Genomic DNA, 26,621 nt, shown 5'->3' on the forward strand with positions numbered 1-26,621 from the left:
CTATTAAATATAATTTAATAAAATTCTTAATATAATTATTATTATATGAATTAAAAAATCATAATATATAATACTATAAAAATAATATATAATCTACTTTATTATATTTAAACTGCAATACATATTTAATGTGCTAAAATATCATTAGTGAAACAAATAAATTAATTATTCTACAATAAAAAAATAAAATATTAGAAGTAATAAATAACTTGAGAATTATATTTCACATCCAAACATAATATTCATATATTAACAAAAAGTTATATGATTTCATTAGTTTATATGTAATAATCCATATGTTATAAAATTTTACAACCTCAAAAAGTTACAACATTGTAATGACATTCTATCATGTCATTATACCATCCAAATATTACAAACCCAAAAAGTTACCAAAATATCATCAATACAACCATGATTTTTAATGGTCAGCAAGAAATCTTCCGACCCATTTCAATCGCACAGCAGAAGGTAAACTAAAGAAAATAAGCATTTGCGTTGGATGATCTGGAATTTTGCTCAATGCGTGATAGCGCTCATCCTCAGTTAAACCTTCTACTTCACATAATGTTGGATATAATTTCAGAGCACTTTCTTGAATGGCCATTTCTGACTTTTGTTGAATTAGCACTTCAGAGGCAATACTCTTATTGATTTCAAGGCCAATGGCCTGTATGTTTTCCGCCAATAAAATGACAACATCATTAAATGAAGTAGAAGAATCACTTGCATCAAAAATCTTTTTTTTCTTCTTTGATAATGTGGAATCACCTTCGTTTCTAGTTGGTTGTGGTTGTGTAGTTGAAAGATCCATATCATCCAAAGAAACATCAGCTTCGCATCCATGGGGATCGTTTCTTTCTTCATGAGTATTTGTAGTAGCTACATCCTCAACATCTATTTCTTAAATAATATCAACGGCTGTTTGAGCATTTTTCCCAGTGGCTCGATTTTTTGTGTAGATGGCAGTAAGTTGTTCATAATAAGGGAAACTCCGATGTTTGAATTGAGCAGCTTCTTTATGACTCTATAAAAATGAGGAATTCATATTAGATATAAGTTTGGTCAAAACAAGATAATGAAGACTTGAAATAATTCTTACATTTATATATGAGTTCCACACTGCATCTTCAGCAACAACAAGCTGCCTATGCTCATCCCAACCAAAGTCGCTATTGTTTTTTCCACTAAGCATGTCATAAACGATTGACCAATCCCTTTTCAATGTCCTAATCCTCGATTCAAGATCAGGTTTAGCCTTTAACATGGCATTGGGTAAAAAAATTTGTAACGTTTTTTCCAACTCATTTAGATAACCGGCTTTGAATCCCGTATTTGCATTAAAGGTTCCAACACTGTACAAGTCGACTATACAAGCAACCAATGCAGCATCTTCTTTTGGAACCCATTTCCTTTTGATTCCTCAAGAATTTTGGGAAGAAACACTTGATTTTGAAAAACCTGACATAACTATTTTAAGAAAAAACGCAAATTAAAATTCAATTCAATATTATACATCAAAAGGTCAACACTTTATAAAATTATAACACATGATGAATCAAAAGAAAATAAATTATCATTCAACAAGTCTAGTACAATACAAAAAAACAATTCAAACACCCCAAAGTTTCAAAAACTAGATATATGAAATAACATACACAACTTAACGTTTACTATTTTTACTCTAAACCTAATTAATTTCTAGATGCTTGCCATTCATCGAACATTTGGTTGGCTAGTTCTATCCTCTAAGTAGCCCATGCATCCGATGGATAAATATTTACGATATTCGGTTCATCATCATCTGTCACATTACTAGGTAATCCTTCTCCCAACTCCGCTTCACTAGGATCAAGACTCATATAGGTTTGAATAAAATTATGAAGCAAACAACATGCAATAATGATTCTATTATGCACCCTCACATGATAGAATGATGGACTCCTAAGTATTTCCCATCTAAGTTTTAATAACCCAAAACATCTTTCAATAACATTACGCGCTGAAGCATGTTTCATATTGAAAAGTTCTTCCAGACTACTTGGCTGGTAACCCTGACGCCACTTATTCAAATGATATCTTTGTCCTCTTAAAGGCTTAAGAAATCTCTCAGAATTTTTGTATCCAGCATCAACTAGATAATAACAACCTATAAAAAGAAACTATTTACCATGATTAATTTCCCCAAAAGTATGATCTTAAAAATTAATTCAAATTCCTCTAATTTTGCACTTTACCATGAAGAACTTTTAATCCATGTCTCCTACTAATAGCATCTTGAAGAACTCGTCTATCAGCAACAGAACCTTCCCACCAGGAAGAACGTAAACAAATTGCATATCAGGTGTACAAACACCTAACATATTTGTTGCTATGTCACTTTTTCACGTTCAATATCTAGGTTTATCAACTGTTGGAACCCTAATCTTGATGTAGGTTCCATCTAAAGCACCTAAGCAATTCTACATCACATGTATAAAACCTCGGGTTAGGATACTATATTTAAATCTAAATGGACTAAATTATTTTTTTTGCTATATATAAAACTCACTCCAATACCTTGAACTATTTCCACCTTAGGTCTGTAGAATTAATTGTAATTGGCTCTGCCTTTTTAAATAACACATCTTGTAAGCGTATGACAGCATTTAAAACATTGTGAAATGATCTACTAACAGTTTCCCTGGACCTATTAAAGTGATGCTTGATAACTCGATTTTTAAGATGATGAGAAATGATATGTAAAAACATTGCCACTTGCTTATCAACAAACATGTTCCTTGACAACTTCAATCCCCCTAAAGTTTGTAACATCTCACATAGTTTAAAAAAGGCAATTATATTCATCCTAACTTATTCAATACAGTCTCGTCACTAACATATACAAGTCTTTTCACATAATCTCGTTTTGCATAAAAATCTAAAATATAGGATCTAATCTTTGGTATATAAGTATGTAGGCTATGGATGGCACCCAATGCAACTGAGAACCAACTTGCCATTGTACACATTTGCAACCATATTGTAATAGCAAGACCAATTCTTTACGCCTCTCACTTTGTACAATTAAGGGTAGACGAGCTATTACTGCAAGATATTAAAGTGTTACATGTCTTTAAATTGTAGTAAAAGGGTCACATTTCTCCAATACTAATTTCAATGATAGTAAAACAAAATCAAAGAATTTAATTGCCAAATAACTTAAAGTGATTCAGTGAATACAAGATGCTCAACCCTGGGTGGAGGAAGCAATCAAACAAGCCAAATAAGAAAAGGAAGCAATAACAACCTGTCAAAGAAAAATAAACCATACATATTAAGAATATTTACAAAGCACAAAATAGAAATTACAACCTATCAAAGATGTTTACAATAACTTATTACAATGAGGTAAAAATAATTGCGACAAAAGAGATTTGCAGACAATATTTGAAGTTTATTAGTATTACAAAAAGACAGGCAAAAGGAACCATTTCATTTATTAGCATACATCATTTTTATTTACACGATAGCATAAATTTGCAATTTGGCACCAACACATGTTGGGTGTGGATATTTCTTTAAGTAAGATTTCAGGTTCAAATTTTATGGATTGAAAAAAAACAGTGTTGTCGTTCAGGGTTCAATGGATTTAGTTGACATCTAATATTGTGGGTCACAAGAGAAAAAAACATATAAAATTCTCAGCAAATGATGTATACTGATGGTGCAAAACAAAATCAATATAAAACATTCCACCACCTTCGAACTTGTTTCATCATCGCCATGAAAAATTCATATTATATGCAATAAGCAATAAAAAAACCGAACAAAAATTAAGACATAGATTGGTAATTCCTAGAATGCTTTTACAAGAAAAAAAATAGTGTCCATTACAGAGTTTTACAACACAGCTCCTTTGTTTTACAAATGGACAATTCATTTATCCCATATCACTGAATCTTATGAAAGGTAGGCCGAAGATGACAAAATCTCATTAAAAGAACAAGTATATAATATACATACAAAAACAACGTTCCTAATCCATGCCAGGTAGACCAATCAGAAATAATTAAAATATGATACCATTTGTTCTTAAACATGTTTAATAATTAGATTCTTTCAATCATGCTTTACCACCACTCATCAACTTACATTAAAATCATTAATTAATTTAGAAACATGTAAATGTGAATAAATAGTCTTTTAAAAAATAACTTATGGTAAAATCAATTTTACATTTTCCTACTACATATTACTATTAAAAATAACATATATTACTATCATTAAATCCAGGCTATTTTCTTAATCAATGTAACCACAGTTGGAGTGGTAAAAATGTTAACCATCACGGTTTGAGTTCTATGTAATTCATCCCTCCCTATATTTGTAAGGATAAAAACAAAAAGATAGTTACAATAATTTATTTAGCTATTTAACTTTTTTTAAATTATTTTAGTTTTTATTTAAATTCTTGGTTTTTTCTAGCCCTTAAACTTGTGTTATTTGTCGAATCACCATCTCAGATCAATAAGTAATTAATTTTTTAAAATATAAAAATTTTAAAAAATTGCTTAAGAAAAACTAAAATTTATTAAAACTATTAAAAATAAAAATTACAAAAATTATTTTTTAGTTTTTAGTTTTTAAAAATTAATCCACGCCAACAAAGTTAACACACAATAATTTTTTCATTCATTTCGGAGTGATTTAATAAATAATGTAAGCTCAAGGGCTAAAAGAAGTGAAAATTTAAATGGATGATTAAAACGACTTTTTTGTAAAGTTGAAGGACCAAATAGGTCATTATATAAAAAATATTAAAGGAGAAAAAGATTGATAACTTAATGACATAGACAAGTTTCAACTTAGTTCCTATCTTGATAATGTCACTGGAGCCAATGCCAATTTGTTCATGTGTACAAATTAAGTGCTGCAGAAGCATACATACATCATATCCCACTGTTGCCTAACACTGAACTACTCAGATTTTCATTATATTAGAATCCATTTCAAGATATCAGTACAGAAAAGCAACCATCATTACCAAAATTATTAAATAGCATTTTGCCAGACCAGTTATTTCAGTAAAATCAGGCATTACCTCAATATGAGTTGCAGCATTATCTCCTTAAAAGATATAAATGAAATGCACATTTTAAATGCAGTAAAATTAGTTGTGATAACATATATGCTCAAAGAACCATATTCAAACTAGAAGAGCTCCCTTTGGGGAGGGAGGGAGGCTAGTTTTACAAGTAACAGGTTGCTCCCTTTTTACCATTCAAGATAGAAAACCTCTAACAAACTAAAGAAAAACCTCCAACTGGGAGCAGTTCCTTATCTCAGAAAAATTTTTACCAGTTGGAAGAAATAATACCATTTTACAAGTAACAGTACAGCTAGCCGACTATAATACAATTTAATAACTCAGATAAAATTTCATTAAGAGATTTTTTATGATTTGTAAGAGAAATTAATTAATAAAATGATAAGTTGTTCACTTTTATTAAACATTTTGAAATAATTTGTTTATAGAAATTGGAGCTACGAAGAATGACAAGTGAGCAATTGAGCAATTTAGATATATGTAATTTTGAAGAAGAGGAGCAGATTACTGAGAAGGATCAAACTGCATCACATGACCTTCAACTCCAACCTATTTGCTTTCCTAATTTGACTCGGATTAGTATCTTCAATTGTGAAAACTTAAAATGTTTCTTCCCGATTACTATTGCTCATGGAGGCTTTCCAAAACTTCTAAGTGCGTCTAATTTGCAAACTCTGGAGATAAGGAACTGCTCCCAGTTGGAAGAAAGCAATAAAAAGGAAAAAGAAAAAGAAAACAAACAATACCCTTTTTCTTACAATGCCAAATAGTTTTTAAACTAAGCCAAAAGTTCACTTTTTTACATTTTACACATTAGAAATCAGAACCCCATAAATGGATAAATAACTTCTCATCAATCAACAGAGTAGAAATAAATAAATTAATCAAAGCCCAGAATCCCTAGCTATTACAAATTTATTCTTCCTTTCTAAGGAAACAGTCAAACTCAAATAAATAGAGATGATTATGAAGAGCAATTCAATCACTGAAATCTGCTCGGAGTTGAAGATAACACGAAACTATCAGAAGAAACTAACGCATTTACACAGACAAAAATGATAAAATTAAGAATCTGAGAAACAAAAAAATTGAAAATACAAATCTTTAAAGCACCTAAAATCAAACAACGAAATCGAAATAATACCTGCCCTCTACTAACAATGGGGCCAAGCTTGCAACCTTCTTCCAAGGGATCTGAAATTCTACCGCAATACTTTCCTGTCAAACAAATAACAAGCTTCGACTGGTCATGAATTGGAAATAGAAATATATATATATAACAAAATTGACGAAGACATGCTACAGGCTTAGTTCAAGAACTCATGATAGCAAAATCTAAGGTGTTCCCTTCTTGGATCTAAGGTGTGACATGCTACAGGCCAAAAGAAGACTAAACAAAGGTCTCAACTTTGAAACGCAGAAAACAAAGGTCGTTCTTCACATTCAAAGGTCGTTCCTATACAAGAAGAGTTATGAAGTTATGAGAAAGGAGAAATAGAATCATGTTTTAGGAGCTCATCATAAAAAAAGAAAATGTACCCTTTGAGGAGATGAAGATGAAGGGCAAATGGATGCTTGATTTGGGGATAAATGTTGGAAGAAATCTGGAGCAGAATTTTAGGGAGAAGAAAGTAAGCTATTTTGGTCCCAAAATGTGAAAATGTATTCGGCGTGTGGTGTTGAATAGCAATTCAGGGCCCCTACCCCTGAATACCTATTACGACAGTTAAGGGAATATGGGTGTAATAGCAAAGCTGTGGAATCACCTAAACAATGAACCAAACGTGTGAATTACTGTAACGTACGGAATAGGGCAGGAATGGAATAGCAATTCCATCCAACCAAACATGCTGTAACTATTACCATTTAAATGTGTAAGGGTCCATCCATGATTTATGAAAGTCATAATTGTGAATGGTGACTGAACTTGTATTGGATAAGAATAGATATAAAAGTAATGGAAGGGAGCCAAATTTGACTTACACAATTCATAAATTAATCTTACACATATAAATGATTATAATTAGTATGTTGGAAGGTTATAGAAAATAGTGGACTTGATGTAAACTCTAAAAATCTCAAGTAAAAAATTAAAAATTTCTTCAAAATTTGAATCACATATCATTTATGGAAATAGAATACGAGCATAAGGAAATTAGATATAGTTCCTATATTAATATTTATATTTTTTAGGGGTAAACTATACCTATAGTCACTCTAATGAATGACTTTCGATTTCCTTTTGATTTTTGAATGGTAACTATAACACCCTTAACCCTTATCCATCACCAGAATCGGGTTACGAAACATTACTGGGCTTTACGGATTAAATACAAACATTTCACAACCATTAAAATACATTTGAAGATTCATTCATTTATTACTCATATTGTCCCTTATATGGGCCCTCGAGGCCCAAAATATGCATTAGAAACAAACCGGGACCAAATTGAAAACTCAGAGAATTTTTTCCTAAATTTCAAAATTTTTCTTAGGACCAGAGGACACATGCCCGTGTGGCCGACCGTGTGGCTCACACGGCTAGGAGACACGCCCGTGTCTTAGGCCGTATGGGTATTCGATGTAAGGTACAAGCTGTTTCCCAGCCTGTGTCCAATTTAGGGTAGCTACCGACTTGGGTCATACGGCCAACCACACACCTGTGTGTTAGGCCATGTGTGAAGTGCAGGGGTCACACGGCCAAGCCACACGCCCATGTGCTAGGCCGTGTGTAAAAACCTGAGCATTCTGTTTTTGAAATTTAAAGGTGCAGGGGACACACGGCCAGACTACACGCCCATGTTCCAGGCCGTGTGACACACACGGCTGAGACACACACCCATGTCTCTGCCCGTGTGGACGAAAATAGGCCATTTCAATGCCACTTTTCTCACCCTTTTATTGTCCACTTGCACACAACACTGAAATACACTAATACATTTCAACCAAGCAACCAATTCAAGCAAAAATATGTATTTAACACAATATGTTAACACAAAAATCAATTATCTAAATTTGCCAAACTAACTTCATTTATTGATTTACCAAAACCTACTCCTAATTATAGATATACAAACACACACACATATATATATAATTGTCATTCATAATTATACTTCAAGTTTAGCCCTTTTCAATACATCCTTATACATGCCATATAAACCATAAAATGTACAATAAAATCTACTGGAGTAATCTGGATAGTGTGACCTGATGTGTTGATCCAATCCTCCGAATGTCTTGAAAATCTACAAAGAACATTGAACAACACAAGTAAGCTTAATGAAGCTTAGTAAGTTCGTTAGCTTTAAACATAAATCTTACCAAACATACTAAAACAATTCATTTAAGTAAATCATTCATTTCACATTTCCTACCAACCACAATTTCAGTTGATGAATTCATTTATTTCATCTCAAAATCAACAATATCATTGAGTCTTCAACCATTAATATCAAATATCACTTACCGAATTATCAACCTTTGTCAAAATAATGAATGTCTTATGAATATAAGTACATCGTAAACGAAAGCCTGAGGGCTGAACAGAAGAACATAAGTGCTAACGGAAACCAGTAAAGGTTAAATAAAAGCTCATAAGAGTTTAATGAAAAACCAGTAGGGTTAAACTAAAACTCGTAAGAGTTGAACTGAAACCCAATAGGGTTAACTGAAACTCATATGAGTTAACTGAAGCTTATGAGAGCTAAACAGAAAGCAAACATGAGTGTTCGCAACAAATGCTGAACCTCGGTTTACTTGGGTAATTTTTGCTGTCAATTCCCCTTTTGTACTGAACGATTGTACTCAATCCTACGTTCTGTTCACTTTGAACACTTGATTCAATTTTGTAAATTTAATAATAATTTTATTTTCAAAAAATATTACAAATAAATACAAAATACCATTTATCAATTAACATATAATATTAAAATTTAACCATAAGATCTTACCTGGACTAAATTGTAGAATTCGTAGTAATTCGGGAACTATTCTTCTAATTTCTCTTTTTCTCGTTGATATATAGACTTTTGATCTAAAATATAAAATTATTCATCGATTAGCACATATATCAACCTCATTCCACTTTACAATTTATACCCTTCAAATTTTGAAATTACACATTTGCCTCAACTTTTACAGTTTTTACAATTTAGTCCCTCATCGATTTACCCATTATCTGAGCTAATTTTTCTCAATTAACACTTTATCTAATTATTTTATACTATTATTAAGCCTTTTATATTTATAATTTCAATATAAAACCCTAATTCTTAACCTTTTCACAATTTGGTCCTAAAATCAATATCTATCAAAATTACTTAATAAAATCATCATATAACAAAATTAAAGCTTCAAATCCATGTTAATTCATCATAAATATCCAGAATTCATCAATGGTAACTTTCAAAATTACCCATAGAATAAAAAACTAATGAAATAGACAATTGGATCTAATTGTAAAAGTCTTAAAAACTCAAAAATTACAAGAAAAGAGCAAGAATTGAGCTCACATGGGCAAATATATGAAAAAAAAGCTTAGAGGGACTCTTCAATGGCCTTTTTGGCTGAGGAGTTGTGAATAAATGTCTAGATTTCTTTTAATTTGTTATTTTATTTACTTAATTTTGTGAAATTTCCAATTTTACCCTTATTTCTCCTAATTTCAGATTTTTTTCTTGTTAATACAGCCCATCCATACCCCTTTGGGCTAATTTTCTCTTTTAATCCTCCCTCATTTAACCTTGAGCTATCTAATCACTTTAGCAAGTTTTGCATCTTTTTAGTTTAGTCCTTTTTAATTAATTAACTATCAAAACGTTAAAATTTTCTAACAAAACTTTAATACTAACTTATAAATATTTACGGCTCAATTTATGAAATCAAGGTCTCGATACCTCCTTTTCGAAACTAATTAACCTAATAATTCTTTAAATCACAAAATTCACTAATTCAAGAATATTTCTAAAATCACACTTGACTCATAATTATTAAATAATAATAAAATTTTCATACTCATTCGTTGAATTTAGTGATCTCGAATCACTATTTCTAACACCATTGAAAATTGGACTGTTATAGTAACACCATCACTATCATTGTCATCATTGCTTTCGACACAAAATGGCATTGGTCGAGTCGACTCTATGTCTTTTTCTCTAATCCCCAAATATTTATCTTGAAAAGGTCCTAGATTTAATGAATCCAAACCTAAAGTCTAAACCCTTAACCTTCTCTGATTCACTTTTTTGGCTATCCAATAGCTACAGTTTCGATTGAGCCTCCATTCAAATCTTTGAGCAAAAGACACAAACTATTGCTCAAGCTTTTTTTTTTCTCTTATCTACTTGTGATTGTATTCTTTGTTACTTTTCCTTTCAAGTATTTTTTTTGCGAAAGGGTTTATGTTTTTTTTTTAGAATTTTCATTTGGTGTTTATAGATTTTCTTACATGGAAAAAGAAGACCTGAATTGTTAACTATGCAATATGTTAGCGGAAAATGAGATTTTTAACTGAAATGACTTCCTCAAAGAATTATTTGAATTGAAGTGACTAAATTGTGAAAAAAATTAAGTGACCAAAATAGGACAAATCTTATTTTAGAGTGACCATGGGTGTAATTTAACATTTTTTAAAGACATTTTCAAAATGACATGATAGTCGACAATTTTAGGGGGGAAAATTGCACAGACAATTTTAGGGGGAAAAATTGCACAAATTTTCTTACATGAATAGATTATAAGAGTTTCCTAATCCAAAATTAAAACATTATTAATCATTGATGTAGTCAACCAATTTTGCCCGGGTCTTTATTTTATTTATACATTCAATAGCTAGTCAAATAAACTTAAATAAAGTCCCAATAGTCCATTTACAACCTTAAATAAACACTAACAAATAGCCCAAACATATACAAAGGCCCAAAGACCAATGAGCCCAATTTGCAAAGAGGCCCAAACTTGAAAGAATCCCAAAAGGGGAATCTCAGCAGCTGAAAGCACTAGAGGTTTCTGGAACACACTAGTGCTGCAATCACGGCTTTCACGAGCAATTTTTTTCCGTACAGCCGTTGCTCCATCCCTGCATTAGAATATACGAGAAGAAGGATAACATAATTGACAGCAATGAAAATAGAATTTCATTTTTTCTATATATATTATTATTCTGTAAATCTAGGCTATAAAGAGCCTCATTCTGTACTCCAGAAATTTGACACAGAATATACTTTACACATACATTATACATGCATAGAAGGGAGAAAAGCGATTTAGAATCAATAGAGGTGATCTCATTTTTTTTCTCTTCCGATTTCTTTCGTTTTTTATCTTCTCTTTATTTTCCTATGTGTTTGCTCGTTTTTTATAACTCAAGGCCAAGGAAAGCTCTAAGTCTGCCATGCAAATATAAGAGCAAGAGGTCACACAATAGTGGAACTCAATTTATTTTACAAATCTGTTTTCATTTTTTTTTAAAAAAATAAAGAAAGATAACTTGAGATCTGAAAACTTCATTCAAACAAGGAAGAAGGAAGGGAAAATACTCACCAAGCTCTTCAATAGGTGGTCGAGTATTTACAGCAGGAGTCAGGAGTGGTTTCGCGTGCTGCTAGAGACCAGATCTGATGGTGATTCAGCTGCCTGTGGAAAAACCTTAGCAAAAAAATGTGTTCTAATTTCAAAAATGAATGAAAGTGTTTTGGTTCTGGAAAATAAAAGGGTAAATGAAGGCCAAAGGGTTTTCTTCATTACGGCGCCGTTTCCTTGCGCAATGACCTGCGCGTCAGCCCGTTGATTGGGGAAATGGGGAAAATTCCGCGTCTGATCCTTTTCCTTTGTGCGCGCTTTCAATTTTCCCCTGATTCACCTATTCTGTTCCTTTGCGCCTGGAATGGTATTTTTCCGCAGAAGGTCCCTCCTCTTTGCGCTGCATCAAGATATGCTCCCCTTTTGCGCCTAAATTGCTTTATTCTCTGTTTTTTAAATTGTTCATCAGATTTGTATATTTTTGCATTCTAATCCTTATTTCCATACAATGTTTTAAGATTGGGAATAATTTCAAATATGGTTCTTGTGAAATTAAATGCGTCATATATGAGTCTTTATTTCTTTTTTTTTCATAGTTTATTTATTTATGCTATTTGTCTTTTTTTAGTTTGTTTTGATTTCCATTAAGTAATTTGCAAGATTTGTGTTATAAGTTTAAATTAGATTTTTATTTGCCTGTACACGTTGAATTACTTTGTTTGATATGTTTATTCTTTTTCTTTCTGGTCATTTATATTATTTGTAATGTACATGTTAATTGTGTTATTTGTATTGTTGGTTATTTATTTGTTGTAATTTGGGGTACTTGAATTTCCATATGATTGTACATTATTTTATGTAATGTTTTTATGTGTTATTATACATGTATATACTTCATAATAATTAGTTTTATTTCATGAACATTATCAATATTAAATTATTATACATATATTTAATTATTTTTGGTCTACATGATATATATGTATTTGTTTTCTAAAACGAAATCACGTGTTCTATAATTAAATTTTAATTACACATATACAAAAATTATTAGTATATATAATTTAAATACATTTTTGAACATTGGTATTTTTAATACATATAGTTTTTTAGATTTATTCACATATATTTCTTATTCAAAAGGAAAATCTCACATATTTTGTATCATTTAAATTATTAATAAACATATATTTTTGTATTTATATTTAATTTGTATCTATTATTAAAGTTTTGATATCTTTGTATATATAGATTTTAATAAACTTGTAATTAATTATTTTTTTATTATGTATATAATTTATAATAAAATTAGGTTAATCATTATAATTCATATTTTAATTAAAAGTTATTTTGGCATATAATTATTTCTAGCACTTTTACACATATATGGCATATTTTAATTTATTTTTACTATGGTATGTGTTATTATTTTCATATAACTTTGTGTAAATATTTTTCTATGTATATATATCTTCTTTTAAAATTATTTACGTGTATAATATTTTTAAGAACTCTTTTAAATCATGTAATTTATTGTATTTCATATTGTCATTATGTTTTTTCATATACATATATATTTTGTTACTTATATAATTCATATATTTACTTCATTTTTTTATACATCATTAATTTTATTTTTTTATACTCAATACTTATTTGTATATAAAGGTTTCATAAACTTACTTTGTATATTATTTTATATCATATATTGTTATACCTTCATATTTAATATTTTATTTAAATTATTTTGTGAATTATCATTTTTTGAATAAACTTGTGTTTTAAATATTTTATACATGATCTGATTTGAACTTTGAAATTTATAATAACTATTTCAATAAATATATATCCCAAGCTTTATGCAAATGTGTCAACTTATATATGTTTTATTTTGTTTCATACATAGTTTTGTACATCATTTGGTATATTGATTATGTATAATATTTTTATATTGATTATTCATTATCCATGATTAAAGATTTTTTTTACATTATACTTAGAATGATTGTTAGATAAGGTTTATTGTATTATTGGGTATATTGTTTCATATGTTTTTTTTACAATGCATTAAATATTTCATCAATTTTAAAATGAATAAACATGTTTTTTAAGCAAATTTCTAAATTTCAATTATTTAAAGTTTTTGAAATAAGGTAATATCTAATATTTGGGGAGTTCAGAAAAATTGTACTCAATCGTACTGGGTATGACTTTTCCGATGAACCAAATATTTAGATAATCTTTTATACTTTAATGTATGAGTTTTTTTCGAAAATTGATTGTATCTTAAAGGTATAAGGGATCGTATCCAACCGTACTGGGTATGAAACCGCGTATCTTTGGAACAAGAGATTTTTTATAGCTAATTTGAGCTATACAAACATTTTTATGTACCTCGGAAAATATTTTCTTTTAAAACTTTTTACGGACAGCATCAAATCAATTTGGTACCAGTTTTTGGGCGTAATGAGGGTGCTAACCCTTCCTCATGTGTAACCGACTCCCGAACCCCTTTTTCTTACCTAAACCAAAATTATTTTTACATTAAATAAAACATTTTAATAGGTGGTCCAATCATACCTAAATCAAAAGATTGGTGGCGACTCCACACTCGTTTTTAAAGTCGATTCCCATTGTTTTCAAAATAAAAAAGGGGTTTCGACAATTGAAAATAAATTTCATCATGAATCAATTCAATTAAACATTGAATTTAAGTAGCTTATGTCATTACCTCAATGATTTCAACACATGGCTTATTGACAATGTTTTTGGAACCAGATTGGTGGTTGAAATGGTTAGACCAATTGGTTCATAATTTAAATAGTTTGACTAGGTAAAAGAAAATAAATTGTTAAAAAATAAAAAAGTTAAAAAATATAAAACTCAATTTAACTCAATTTAACTATTGGTTTAATCAGTTTTATCTGAATCAACCTACTTATATTACTTTGAAGGCCAATCGACATTTCACCTCTTACTAGACCTGATACCACAATCGATTCTAGGTCTTTCTAGTTGTTCTGGTTTAAACAACATTAAATTTTAAAATTTTTATATATTTAAATATTTTTTTAATTTTGAAATAATTTTAGTTTTTTCATAATTTTATATTTTTAAATATATATTTTAGATTTTTTTGTTTTTATTTAAGATATGGAAATAATAATAGTTTTTATATTTTTTATTTTCAGTTAAAAAGTAAGGACCAAATTGACAAAGAACTATAAATGTTGAGGGTTAAAAAAGTTATTTCACCTTTTTATAACAGTCAACAAAATTAGATAAATGGACTAAGATTTTTAAATAAAAAATGTACAATGACTCAATATCTCAAAATTAAATATAGGGACTAAATTTTAAATTTCAAAATAGTATTCCATCAATCATTGACAATTAAGTTTTCTTCTTTTTATTATTATTGAGATTTACTTGAAGTGGTAGTTAAAGCTTCCATGTAGTATTTGAATGAAATGGGTTTAAACCTCACCACCCTTTTCTTCTCCTTAATATTGTAATGATAAAAAATAATAATTTTTTCATTGGAAATAGAAAAGACGATTATTCTTCTTCTAAAATATGTGAAAATAATCATCCTTTCTATTTCCAATAAAAAAAGTTCTACGATTTGAGCCTAGTTCTATTTTACGGTTTGAACTTAGTTCTGTTTGAGACGAAGTAATATTCATTTAAACGTCTCTCAAAAATGTCAATTTTAAGATTTGAACTTGGTTCAAATACCTGGGGAAGATTACATATCAACTCAGCAAAATTTTGCAATATTAGCCACCAATCTCTTCAATGTTATGATCAAACCAGATTGTATCTTCAGCATAATAACCTCTTAAAATCAGCAAGAATATAACAATAATAACAACCAACAATATCATTTCAGATGCACCAATTCAATGTATAGAAAAATTGAAATTAATCATAAGTAAAATTAGCAGTATTACTTCCCCTTACTCTATTAATTCCCATTCAATTTCCATCATGTTTTTTAAAGGAGTGAGAACGAATGCTACATCAACAATACGGGTTGTAGCTCATGGAACAACAAGCGCTTTTTCCAAAAAAAAAAAACCTAGAAGTTTGTCCAAACTTGATAAATCTTCAATATAATCTCCATCAATTGAAACTTCATGCTTTATGTAAGCATCAATCAAATGCTAATCTTTATAACTAAAACTTGTTCAATTCTTCCTCAGCCAAATTTGCCTATGTGTGGTCTCCTTGTTCTATTTTTTGTTCAAACAGGTTTAATAACCAAGCTAAACTTCTTCCAAATTGGCATCATCTTAAACTTTCTTTCTCCTTATTACATAAACGATGTTTGTAGCGACGTAAAAATTTCTGCTTTCGGTCGCTAATTAAGGTGATTATTTGAAAATTTAAACCGACTTTTGATTTTATTAAAAAAGGGAGTCACCACCGATCTTTTTTCTAGGTGTGACCGGACACCTAATAAACCATCCTTTTTTAGAAAAGAAAACTTATTCTTGCACAAAAATGAGGGCCGAATTTAGGTCTACGTCAAAATTTTAGAGAAAAATTGGGGTTCGGGAGTCGGTTACCCACGAGGAAGGTATTAGCACCCTCGCGACGCCCAAAATTGGTATCTTATTAAACACGCATTGTCTTTAATTTCAAAGAACGAATTCAATTTAATATTTAATCATGATCCAATTGAAAAATAAGAATTTTTAAAACACGAAAATTTTGAAAACACGAAAATTTTTGAAACCTAATTTTTTTTTTTTAGAAAAACACGAAAAATTTTGGAAACACGAAAAGTTTACAACACTAGAATTTTGACAAATTACCTATCCTCATCTGCATTTTAAAAATAAAATTTGATCACTTACCAATAATCACAAAAATAAATATCCTATTTCAAAACACGAGAATTTTTAAAATTTTCGATTTTTTTTTAAAAGGACGTCCCATTTTTAACACGAGCCAATGATATTCACCCAACATAGCGATGAAATCAACGACCTTATGTTAAATCGATACGTTGACTTATTTATTGAAATTAATTAGAACATGAGAAAAAAATATTCCTAAAGTGAGAAATTAAAAATAGATAAAGGACGGAAAAATGATATCATTAATGAAAAATATTAACATGGAATACTAGAATATTAGAATAACAATAATAATGATATTTACAAAAAAATAAAAATAAAAACAAATCATGTACAATAATAAAATAGGAAAAATGATATATTTGGTAATAATAATATAAAATAATAATATGTACAAAAAATACATATATATATAGGCATATAATAAAAGTATGTAATAATAATAATAATATCTACAATAAAAAAAATATTAGGAAACGTACATAAAAAATATATACATAATATAAATATAATATATACAATATACACATATGATAAAAAACTATTAATATGTACATGTATATTTATATACACATTAAGTAAAAGTACTAATGCTAACAATATTAATAATAAATATAATAATAGATATATATGCATATAATAGTAAGAAACGAAACATAAAGAATATATATATAGCTAAATATAATATAATAATAACAATATATAAAAATAATAGTGATAACAATATTACATATATAACATGATTAATATTTAAAGCTGAATTAAATAGCAAAATAATATGAAATCCAAGGTAAATACGAAAAATAAATGAAAAAGGACCAAAATTGGATTAAAATCAAAACTTTGGGGCTAATTTTTTTAAAAAATATAAAGGAGAAAGGACCTATTAGAACGCGCATAAAACTGTGGGGGACCAAAAACACAATTAATACTCCCCTCAAAACATAACATAGCAAGAGGGACTAAATCGCAAAGCGCTACATACTTTAAAGCCAATTTTTGACAAAAAAAAATCATTTTGAAGAGAGAAAGAAAAAAAAAGAAGGGAGAAAGAAGAGAGAAGGGAGGGGGGAAAAGGAAATCCGGCCAAGGGGGTCACCGGTGGATCGTCGGCCGTCGCCCGTCGCCAGCCACCGCCCACGGTGGCCGAAAAAGGTAAAAAAAATTTCTTAACAATATATGTATATATAAAGAAAGAAAAAAACAACACAAAAAAGAAAGAAAAAAGATTCGAAAGAAGAGGAAAAAAAGATGCAACCTTTTTATTGATGTTTCTTTTGTGTTCAAAATTTGAAAGGATTTTTGTGTTTGTCTCCTTTTTCAATCTTTGTAAAAATCCCCCCCTTACATGATTTTTGAATGGCTTTTTATAGCCATCTTTTACATGATTTTCTATTATTTCTTTTTCTATTTTGTAGGTGATGGTGGTAGACAATGGATATCAAAAATGGGAGGAAAAATGGGGCAAGTGGGAAATGGCTAGGTGGCTAGGGTTTCTTGGTTTTTTTGGGGGGGGTTAGGTTTTTTTGGGGGGGGCTTAATGGGCTTTTGAATTGGGTTTAATATTTGGGTTTTGTAATGGGTTTGGGTAGATGTAAATGGGTCATGGGTTAAGGGTTTTAATGGGTTTAGAGATTTGGTTGGGTTTTGATGTAATCGGGCCTGGGCAATTTGGGCTTCTACAGCTGCCCCTCTTTGCTCATTGTCGTGCAACGGGAATAGAGCAAAGACTTTCAAGGAAGACCAAATTTGCCCAGTCTTGCTAGGTCTTGACTTGCTTTGGAACTCTTCTTGTTTAGTTAGTCCCTTTTTAGTCCACCGCGTCTTGTAGCTTTGGTTCACTCCACTGCATCTTATGATATACGCCTTGTAACTTCAATCTATTCCAATGTAACTTCAAGGATATGAAATTTATGGCTTCGATCTACTTCGCTGTTACTTCAGAAAGGTGAGATCTACAACTTCAATCTGCTCTTCTATTCTTCAGTGAGATAAGGTTTGTGGTCTTTTCTTCTGTGACTTCAGAAAGGCAAGATCTGATGCCCTCGATCAACTCCACTGCAACTTTAAGGAGACAGAATCTGACGTCTTCAATCAGCTTCAATCTTTATTCTCTACTCGGCATGTGATCCTGAGCTCAACTCATTTTTCGCAATATGAATTAACTCTCTAAAAACAGAAATTGAAAATAGCTCAGCGTATGAGCCAAGACTCAACTCACCTCTCGCAATATGAGTTGATTTTTGAAACTTATCTTGAAAAGTAGACTTTGAAAATACCTCGACATGTGACTCGAGGCTCAACTCACCTCTCGCAAAAATTAAAAAGCTCAACTCACCTTTTGCAATATAAATTGAAAAAATACCACAGTATGTGATCTGAAGCTCAACTCACCTCTCGCAATATGAGTTGATTTTTTTGAAAGACAGAAATTGAAAATACCTCAGCATGTGAACCGAGGCTCAACTCACCTCTCGCAATATAAGTTGATTTTTTTGAAAACAGAAATTGAAAATACCTCAACGTGTCTTGAGGCTCAACTCATTTCTCGCAATATGAGTTGAATTTTGAAAATAGAAATTGAAATTACCTCAGCGTGTCTCGAGGCTCAACTCACCTCTCGCAATATGAGTTGATTTTTGAAAACAGAAATTGAAATTACCTCAGCGTGTCCCGAGGCTCAACTCACCTATCACAATATGAGTTGAATTTTGAAAACAGAAATTGAAATTACCTCAGCGTGTCCCGAGGCTCAACTCACCTCTCGCAATATGAGTTGATTTTTGAAAACAGAAATTGAAATTACCTCAGCGTGTCCCGAGGCTCAACTCACCTCTCGCAATATGAGTTGATTTTTTTTTGAAAAACAAAATTGAAAATACCTCAGCATGTCTTGAGGCTCAACTCATTTCTCGCAATATGAGTTGAATTTTGAAAACAGAAATTGAAATTACCTCAGCGTGTCCTGAGGCTCAACTCATTTCTCGCAATATGAGTTGGTTTTTTTTAACAACAGAAATTGAAAATTACCTCAACGTGTCATGAGGCTCAACTCACCTCTCGCAATATGAGTTGAATTTTTTTGAAAAATATAAATTGAAAAGCAGAAATTGAAATTACCTCAACGTGCCTTGAGGCTCAACTCACCTCTCGCAATATGAGTTGATTTTTGACAAACAGAAATTGAAATTACATCAGCGTGTCTTGAGGCTCAACTCATTTCTCGTAATATGAGTTGATTTTTTGAAAAATAGATTGAAACACAAAAATTGACAATACCTCAGTGTGCCCCGAGGCTCAACTCACCTCTCGCAATATGAGTTGATTTTTGAAAACAGAAATTGAAATTACCTCAGCGTGTCCCGAGGCTCAACTCACCTCTCGCAATATGAGTTGATTTTTTTTTTGAAAAACAAAAATTGAAAATACCTCAGCATGTCTTGAGGCTCAACTCATTTCTCGCAATATGAGTTGAATTTTGAAAACATAAATTGAAATTACCTCAGCGTGTCCTGAGGCTCAACTCATTTCTCGCAATATGAGTTGATTTTTTTTAACAACAGAAATTGAAAATTACCTCAGTGTGTCCTGAGGCTCAACTCACCCATCGCAATATGAGCAGAAATTGAAAATACCTCAACGTGTCTTGAGGCTTAACTCACCTCTTGCAATATGAGTTGATTTTTGAAAAATAAATTGAAAATACCTCAGCGTGCCCTGAGGCTTAACTCACCTTTCGCAATATGAGTTGATTTTTGACAAACATAAATTGAAATTACCTCAGCGTGTGACCTGAGGCTCAACTCACCTCTCACAATATGAGTTGATTTTTTTTTTCAAAGACAGAAATTGAAAATACCTCAACGTGTCTTGAGGCTCAACCCACCTCTCGTAATATGAGTTGATTTTTTGAAACATAAATTAAAACACAAAAATTGACAATACCTCAGCGTACCCCGAGGCTCAACTCACCTCTCGCAATATGAATTGATTTTTGAAAAACATAAATTGAAAAATGGAAATCATAAATACCTCGTCATGAGACCTGAGGTTCAACTCACCTCTCGCAATATGAGTTGATTTTTTTTTATGAACAGAAATAAAAACATCAAAATACCAAAAGATGTCAACTGGTGGAACTCAGATGTCTTTTCCTTCGATTCAGTACAGCTATCATCACATCCTCTTGCTCTACTGGAATACCTGTATATGTCATGCATGATGTTATCATGATATGCACATTTTGGTCTTAAATGCCTTTATGCCTACATGATTATACTATGCGCCTAGGGCTTGTTTGTCATATGTCCTCTTTCGTCATGATTTTTGATGATCTGTGTTCATTGCTTTGACTCTTGACTTTCTATTTAGGCCTTGTACCCATCCTCAAGCTTCATGAGTAATCTACATTTCTCAGATATCACTCTTTTGCCCCTGGTTGAACTTTGTCCTTGCGTTGAGGCTCTTGTACTTATCAAGTTCTTATCCAGGTAATGCTTAACATTTTTTTTGTTTAGAGTATGTCATTTCACTATTTATCATGAAATAAACGACATAATGAGATGCATGAAAATGGTCAGGTAGGGACAAAGGGATACCTCACATTTATTTATTTCAAACGTGGCAATCAAAGAAAATTAACCAATGATAATGAGAAAGTGTCATAAAGAGAAAACGGATCGCATTTAATGGATACAGATGCTCTAGATATTCAACACACGAACTCTTCCACATTCCTTCATCTAGAATCTTTTCGAGCATGACTTCTTGTGTAGAAGATTTCGAGCTTTCCAAAAATGCTTCAAATGCTGTAGTCTCGTTGTTTGACCCACTGTTCAAAATGCCTTGCTCTTTAAGCCCAGTTTGCTTCATTAGAATGCCCTTTCGGGTTTTCATCCTAATCTTTTGTGTTAATCAAGACGCCCTTTTCGGGTTTTCACATTGATCCCTCTCTCTTTTTCTTTTTCTTTTTTTCTTTTCTTTTCTTTTTTTTTAAGATGCCTTTTTTCGGGTTTTCATCTTGATTTTCCTTTTTTTTAAGCATAATATTTCTTCACAGCATCTGAATTCACTGGATTTGGTAACTCCTTCCCATCCATCTTAGTGAGAATCAAAGCTCCACCCGAGAATGCTTTCTTTACGGTGTATGGTCCTTCCCAATTTGGGGCCCATTTTCCTCGGAAGTCCTTTTGTATTGGGAGAATCTTTCTCAGCACAAGTTCTCCTTCGTGGAATTCTCTTGGTCATACTTTCTTGTCATGGGCCGCGATCATTCTCTTCTGGTACATCTGTCCGTGACAAATTGCCTGTAGACGTTTTCTTCGATGAGGTTTAATTGATCATATCGAGCTCGAACCCATTCTGCTTCTTCTAGTTTTGATTCCATTAAGACTCGTAGAGAGGGGATCTCAACCTCGATAGGTAGCACAGCTTCCATTCCATATACCAAAGAGAAAGGGGTTGCTCCCGTAGATGTCCACACAGATATACGATATGCATACAAAGCAAATGGTAGCTTCTCGTGCCAGTCTTTATATGTCTCGGTCATTTTCCAATAATCTTCTTAATATTCTTGTTGGCCGCTTCAACAGCTCCATTCATCTTTGGGCAATAAGGCGATGAGTTATAATGCTTTATTTGGAATTGCTCACACACTTCTTTCATCATCTTGTTGTTCAAATTCAAGGCGTTATCTGAAATGATTCTTTCAGGCAAACCATATCGATAAATGATTTTCTTTTTCAAAAACCTGCAAACCGCAGTCTTCGTCACATTGGCAAACGATGCGGCTTCTATCCATTTTGTGAAGTAATCAATAACCACAAAAATAAATCGGTGTCCATTAGAAGCTTTTGGAGAAATTGGCCCTATAACATCCATGCCCCACATAGAAAAAGGCCACGGAGAAGTCATGACGTGAAGGGGCAAAGGGGCTACATGAATTTTATCACCATAAATTTGACATTTGTGGCATTTTTGTGTGAAATTAATGCAGTCGCTTTCCATTGTTAGCCAGTAATATCCGAGTCTCATAATCTTCCTCGCCATAGTGAAACCATTGGCATGTGTCCCGCGAATCCCGCTGCCATTCTTCTGATTGTTCTTTTGTCATTCCCGTTTGCTTGCTCGGGATACCTTTGATTCTTGATGTATTCTAAGATATCATGGAACCATGGCTGCCCATCTGGCTCTTTCTAAATGCTGAAACAATGTGCAGGGACTTCATATATGCTCATTTGAAGAGGCATTATTTATGTTTCTCTGTTTGCTTTAAACATTGAAGCCAAAGTGGCCAGGGCATCAGCTAACTGGTTTTCTTCTAGTGGAAAGTAATTAAAAGTTATTTCTTTGAATTCTTTAATCAACCCTGCCACGAGATCACTGTATTTGACTAATTTTGAATCCCTCACTTCCCAATCTCCACGGATCTGATAAATCACTAATGCTGAGTCTCTGTATACCTCTAAAGTTTGGATGTTTCGTTCAATTGCTGCACGAAGTCCCATGATACAAGCTTCATATTCCGCTATGTTATTGGTACAGAAGAAATTCAGCCTGGCAGTGAACGGATAATGGTTCCCTTCTGGTGATACTAAGACTGCTCCAATCCCATGCCCCAATGCATTCGATGCACTATCAAAGCTCATCCTCCATGACTTTTCTTTTGATGACTCACATTCTTTTTCTGTAATGCACATTGAGTCTTCATCTGGGAAATCAAATTTCAATGGCTCGTATTCCTCCGTTGTTCGAGTTGCTAAGAAGTCAGCTATTGCACTCCCTTTTATCGGCTTTTGGCTCACATAGACGATGTCATATTCTGATAGTAAGATCTGCCATCGTGCCATTCTTCCTGAGAGTGCGGGTGATTCCATCATGTACTTTATTGGGTCCAACTTTGAAATTAGCCATGTCGTATAATACAGCATATATTGCCTAAGTCTCCGAGCTACCCAAACCAGAGTGCAGCAGTATTTTTCTATGGACGAATACTTTGCCTCATATTCAGTAAACTTTTTGCTGAGGTAGTAGATCGCCTTTTCTTTCTTTCCTGACTCGTCGTGTTGCCCCAGTACGCAACCCATTGAATTCTCGAACACAGTCAAATACAATATCAATGGTCTTCCCGGCATTGGCGGTACTAGCACTAGAGGTTAGACAAATACTGTTTTATCTTGTCAAAAGCCACTTGGCACTCCTCGTTCCATTCTCCGGGATTATGTTTTCGAAGGAGTCGAAAGATTGTGTCGCATTGGTTGGTAAGTTGAGCGATAAATCGGGCGATGTAGTTTAATCTCCCTAAAAATCCTCTGACTTCCTTTTGCGTGCGCGGGGGTGGTAACTCTTGAATGGCTTTTATTTTATCTGGATCAACTTCAATGCCTTTCTCCCTGATAATGAAGCCAAGCAATTTTCCTGAAGTAGCCCCAAACGTACATTTGGACGGATTGAGCTTTAGCTGGAACTTTCTCAGTCTGTCGAACAACTTCTTCAGGTTCGCTACATGCTCTTCTTCCCCTCGGGACTTAGCAATCATATCATCGACGTAGACCTCTATTTCTTTATGCATTATGTCATGGAATAACGTCACCATAGCCCTCTGATATGTTGCCCCAGTATTCTTTAACCCAAATGGCATCACCTTGTAGCAGAATGTTCCCCACATTGTTACGAAGGTAGTTTTCTCCATATCCTCAGGGGCCATCTTGATCAGATTATACCCTAAGAATCCGTCCATGAAAGAAAACAATGAATGTTTTGCTGTGTTATCCACCAACGTATCAATGTGTGGTAAGGGAAAAATATCTTTAGGACTTGCTCGATTCAGGTCACGATAATCCACGCACATTCGTACTTTGCCATCTTTCTTTGGTACCGGGACTATGTTAGCCACCCATTCTGGATATTTGGAGGCTTGTAGGAAGCCAGCATCAAATTGCTTCTTGACTTCCTCTTTTATCTTCAACAACATCTCAGGCCTCATCCGTCTTAGCTTTTGTTGAATAGGCTTGCATTCTGGCTTTAATGGGAGCTTATGGACCGCTACATCTTCATCCAATTCTGGTATGTCCTGATATGACCATGCGAATACATCTTTGTACTCACGGAGCAAAGCTATCAAATTATGCCTGGTGCCCCCTGAAATAGAAGTCCCAATCTTCACTTCTTGCTTCCTTTCTTCAGTTCCCAGATTTATTGTTTTAACAGATTCTTGATGAGGCAAAATCTATTTATCCTCTTGTTTCACCATTCTTAGCAAGTCAGGGGACGAGACATAGTCTTCAGCATTTTCTTCGACTTCAAATTCTCCTAAACAAACAGCCTTCTCAAAATCGATTTCAGGACTCGTAACGGGTTTGTTCATGCTGTTGATATCCGAGCACCTGAAAGTTGAATGGAAAAGGAAACTATAGAGGGGCATCCAAGTATTGGAACCAACAAACGAAATGTTATGGCATGGTATGAGGCAAATGTACAGACAGGCTATGAAATGAGGAGATGATTATGAAATTAGTGATAATGCGAAAGATCGTGATAAAATGCATCTTTATTGATATTCATTTAAATGATAAAGAGTGAATGCAAGCTCTTACAAAAGAATTCTATTATATCTAAGGACACAATAGAATGTTAATGTTTGAGCATTACTCTGAAGACTTATAAACTACAAGAAGGTCATCGGCAGTCCAATTGTTCAACATAAAACCCGGAGGACAATGGCGTATCGTTGAAACATCTTTAATAGCCTCACTTCCTTTGTCAATGACATTTATACTGACATTCTAAAGACCCCTTTCAATTAAAAACAGCGTGCTTTGTATATTATCCTGTCCGGGGTATATCATTCCCGCAAATGTAAATGTTTTTGACAAAGGAGGGTATGTTATGGGCTCCCATTCTACTTCTCGGCCCAAAGTTCTCGCAATCCTTCTCTCCTGATCTTTTTTCCACTATTTTCTTCTTTGACGCATGTCCGGCTGGAACCCCAAACCGTATCGGACCTTGTGATGTACTGGCTTTAGAGCCCTGACTATTCCTTGCAGGTACCTTCCCAAACCTTTTCTTGCTCGGGCTCCCTTTCCTACAGTCAACTTGACACCCATCTTGGTATTTCTCGACCGTTTTAGCTCGGGAATTCTGTTTCCCTCAGCGATGAATGTGGCATTGACAAATTCAAGAGATCGGAAGGAACATTCCAGAGCGTCTTTATTCACTTCAATATATGGTGCGTCGGCAGAAATAGATGCTACAATGTCTTCTTCTCCCTCGACAGTTACCAAACAGTCATCCATGATAAATCTTACCTTTTGATGGAGGGATGATGGGACTGCTCCAGCAGAATGGATCCAAGGTCTTCCCAAGAGACAATTGTATGATGGCGTAATGTCCATGACTTGAAACTCAACATCGTATATGTAGGGACCCACTTCTAGAGGGATCTCGATTTTTTCCATAACTTCTCGTCTTGTTCCATCGAATGCCCTTACTGTAGAATGACAGGGTCTTAGATAGGACAAATCCATCGGAATCTTGGAAAGTGTGGCCAAAGGCATGACATTGAATGCCGATCCATTATCGATGAGCACGTTCGGTATTATATAGCCCTTATAACGGGTTGTGATATGCAATGCTTTCACTGAGCCTCTACCATTTGGCGGTATTTCATCATCACTAAAAGAAATAAAATTATCCGCATTTAAGTTGTTCATCCATCTATCCAGTTTTTCAACGGATACATTGTTTGCCACATAAGCTTGATTTAACACTTTCAGCAGAGCGTTCCGATGTGGTTCTGAATTCAACAGCAGAGATAATACCGAGATTCGCGCTGACTGCTTACTCAATTGTTCTACCACGTTGTACACACTGTGCTTGATAAATTTTAAGAATTCCTGTGCTTCCTCCTCGTCCACAGGCTTTTTAGCTTCTTGTTCAGGCACAGTTTCATGCTCATCTTCGGTCACGTGCATCAGTGCTTTTCCTTTCTGTTTCAAGTCACTGTTCTTCTTTATCTCCTTCAAATAACATTTTCCACTACGAGATAAATGACCTACTTCCCCGACGCTTCCAGTCATGGCTTTGGGTTTTTCATCTTCAGGTGTGACGATATTAACGTCATATTTCCATGGTACTACTTTATT

The 26,621-nt window shown here is 32.8% G+C and overlaps 3 long non-coding RNA genes across 7 annotated transcripts; 1 reads left to right on the forward strand and 2 right to left on the reverse strand.

Annotated features, from left to right (window-relative positions):
- Positions 1-346: 346 nt before the first annotated feature.
- LOC107912972 (uncharacterized) lies at positions 347-7,809 on the reverse strand. 5 transcript variants are annotated; one of them, XR_005930466.1, is made up of 4 exons: positions 6,629-7,809; positions 6,234-6,545; positions 1,103-1,470; positions 347-1,027 (listed from the first exon to the last, which is right to left on the reverse strand). It is a non-coding gene; the product is annotated as an uncharacterized lncRNA (long non-coding RNA). The 5 variants fall into 5 exon arrangements; XR_001688375.2 differs by lacking the exons at positions 347-1,027; positions 1,103-1,470 and adding exons at positions 2,821-3,087; positions 3,223-3,289 and having other exon boundaries at positions 6,629-7,555; XR_001688372.2 differs by lacking the exons at positions 347-1,027; positions 1,103-1,470 and adding an exon at positions 2,821-3,289 and having other exon boundaries at positions 6,629-7,537.
- A 3,066-nt stretch (positions 7,810-10,875) lies between these two features.
- On the reverse strand, positions 10,876-12,427 carry LOC107912970 (uncharacterized). The gene is made up of 2 exons (XR_001688369.2): positions 11,636-12,427; positions 10,876-11,171 (listed from the first exon to the last, which is right to left on the reverse strand). It is a non-coding gene; the product is annotated as an uncharacterized lncRNA (long non-coding RNA).
- LOC107912971 (uncharacterized) lies at positions 11,178-12,192 on the forward strand. Its single transcript, XR_001688370.2, has 2 exons — positions 11,178-11,373; positions 11,612-12,192. It is a non-coding gene; the product is annotated as an uncharacterized lncRNA (long non-coding RNA).
- Positions 12,428-26,621: the final 14,194 nt, after the last annotated feature.

The sequence above is a fragment of the Gossypium hirsutum genome, chromosome A07 (genome assembly GCF_007990345.1).
Source record: "Gossypium hirsutum isolate 1008001.06 chromosome A07, Gossypium_hirsutum_v2.1, whole genome shotgun sequence".
NCBI lineage: Eukaryota > Viridiplantae > Streptophyta > Magnoliopsida > Malvales > Malvaceae > Gossypium > Gossypium hirsutum.